Source organism: Haliotis rufescens, unplaced genomic scaffold, assembly GCF_023055435.1.
Source record: "Haliotis rufescens isolate VD_foot unplaced genomic scaffold, xgHalRufe1.0.p SCAF_8, whole genome shotgun sequence".
NCBI classification, from domain to species: Eukaryota; Metazoa; Mollusca; class Gastropoda; order Lepetellida; family Haliotidae; genus Haliotis; species Haliotis rufescens.
The window spans coordinates 47,307,203-47,309,880 of NW_025964372.1; positions in this window are offsets into that span (position 1 = coordinate 47,307,203).

Consider the following 2,678-nt stretch of genomic DNA (forward strand, 5'->3'; position numbering starts at 1 on the left):
AAAATAAATCCCCAGTAGCCTGTGCTGGTCTCTCCATGGGGATTCCGGGTTAGAATAGATCCCCAGTAAGCTGTGATTGTCCCTCCATGGGGATTCCGGGTTAGAATAAATCCTCAGTAGGCTGTGCTGGTCTCTCCATGGGGATTCCGGGTTAGAATAGATCCCCAGTAAGCTGTGCTGGTCTCTCCGTGGGGATTCCGGGTTAGAATAGATCCCCAGTAAGCTGTGCTGGTCTCTCCATGGGGATTCCGGGTTAGAACATATCCCCAGTAGCCTATTGTGGTCTCTCCATGGGAATTCCGGGTTAGAATAAATCCTCAGTAAGCTGTGATTGTCCCTCCATGGGGATTCCGGGTTAGAACAGATCCCCAGTAAGCTGTGATTGTCCCTCCATGGGGATTCCGGGTTAGAATAGATCCCCAGTAGCCTATGGTGGTCTCTCCATGGGGATTCCGGGTTAGAATAAATCCTCAGTAAGCTGTGATTGTTCCTACATGGGGATTCCGGGTTAGAACAGATCCCCAGTAGCCTATGGTGGTCTCTCCATGGGGATTCCGGGTTAGAATAGATCCCCAGTAGCCTATGGTGGTCTCTCCATGGGGATTCCGGGTTAGAATAGATCCCCAGTAAGCTGTGCTGGTCTCTCCATGGGGATTCCGGGTTAGAATTGCTCCACGGCAACCCGTGCTTGTTTTAAGGGGCGACAACATAACTATGAGTCAGATGGTCAGGCTCGGCCAGGCTTAGTTAATTAATGTAATCGTACCACGACGACAGGAATCGTTGCTCATAATATCAATCACTGGTTTTCCTTATCCAGACTCGAAAGCTGCCGCCATATAGCTGGAATATTGCTCAGTGCGGCAAACTGACCAAAACAATAGAAAACTGTTCTGAGATGTACCAGAAGCGAAACAATTCTCAATATGCGAGTTTGGGAATAGTATTTTACGCCGCAGATAGCAATATTCAAATTATATTGCGGTGACCTGTAAGCTTTTGACGGCACGGTCAAGGTCCCGTGACTTCAGGGTCCCGTGGCAATTAACCCTGCAGAGTTACGTGCCTTAGGTGTGCCAGAATATATAATCCTATGGTTCGAATTCCAGATACGTCTTTATTATGATTTTAAGTTTGTCAAAACCATACCCTTGCTCCTGGGTTTCACCAAGACATTAAACGTCTAAAACCTGCATCACTTCAGGCTTTCTTCCCACATCAAGCTGACACGCTTGTAAACAAACACATGTGACGTACACGGTTTGAATATATACTTCCTCATAAACAGTTTGTCTTGCAAGTTTTTAAATACACATTTTGACATACATTGTATACGTTTGACACAAACGTTCTGAAATACAGGTTTTACCTTGCGTGGATGTCAACATGCTCTGGCAGGCGCTGTAGATACAAGTTTTAACATGGCGTTATAAGCATAATGTTTGCCGTCTCAGGGTGTAATTTCTTACACAAACACGTCTGGGAGCTTTTGTTAGAGACAGAATGGTTCATGTCACCGCTTTAAGATATACAATTATTTACTTGTTTTAAGGTGAAGAAAGGTGAAATGGGGTTTTACGTCGCGTCCAAGATCATTGCACTTATATAGCGACGTGTGTGTGTGTGTGTGGCGGGTTGTAATAGTCCTTACTTACTTAAATTAGGAATTTAACGTGCGCTTTCCGACATATGCTTATTTCGCGCTCTGTACTAGTCCGGGCTGATGCCGATTTAAAGTGCTAGCCCACTGAGATACCATGCCGCAGTTTAACATGAATACCCCACTCAGACACAGTATTCTGACTCCTAGCCGACCAGTCCTTGTTTTAGCCCCTTGATGCCGGGCGCCAGGCAGGGTAACCACAAGTATCAGCTTTTAAAATCCTATGGTATGACGCGGCCGGGGATCAAACCCCGGACCTTTCACTCTCCGGGCGGACGCTCTACCATTAAACCACGGAGGCGTACATTATTTTAAGGAGAAGCCGAACGAGTTATGTTTTCACGACACATAATGTTTAGGATACCTGTCTTGTTTAAACAATACGTTTTGTTCGTGTAAAACCTCAGGCAAAATGTTTTTTTTCTTATAATGTACTGCTGTAATTGGATTTTAATATTCCAGCTCCTTGAAAAAACACCCCCTCCCCCCTCCACCCTCCCATAATACATATAGAATGGTGCCAGGAATTTCTGTACCAACATATCGGAAAATGATTACGGACTTCTTCAAAGACTGTTACAATAATCATACGCGCCATTTGGCTAATTTGGAAGATGATAGCGCTCCCAGGCACACACATGAACTATTTATTCAGTTGTAATATTACCAAAGGGGTGTAACGAGATCTAATGCTTCTGGTCGCACATAATTATGAGTAATATCTGGTGATTCAGCTTCATACCGTATCAGCTAATGATCCTGACCTGCCCACCTGGTGAATGGAGGCAGGTTATAACAAGACCAGGCATCAATACTGGCCCACGTGCGTCTCCAGGTGTGGTCGTGGCGTCTATGTGTTCAACATGTGTCAGTCAAGTATTTCCTCACTGGTAATTGCTGTGCAAACTGTTCCCGTCTAATTTAGTAGCAACTTGCTTGAATTTCCGGGTTTGTTCAAATTAATAGCGTCGTAATGGTTTTGTTTCTGCATTTCTAGGAAGACACTTTAAACAGG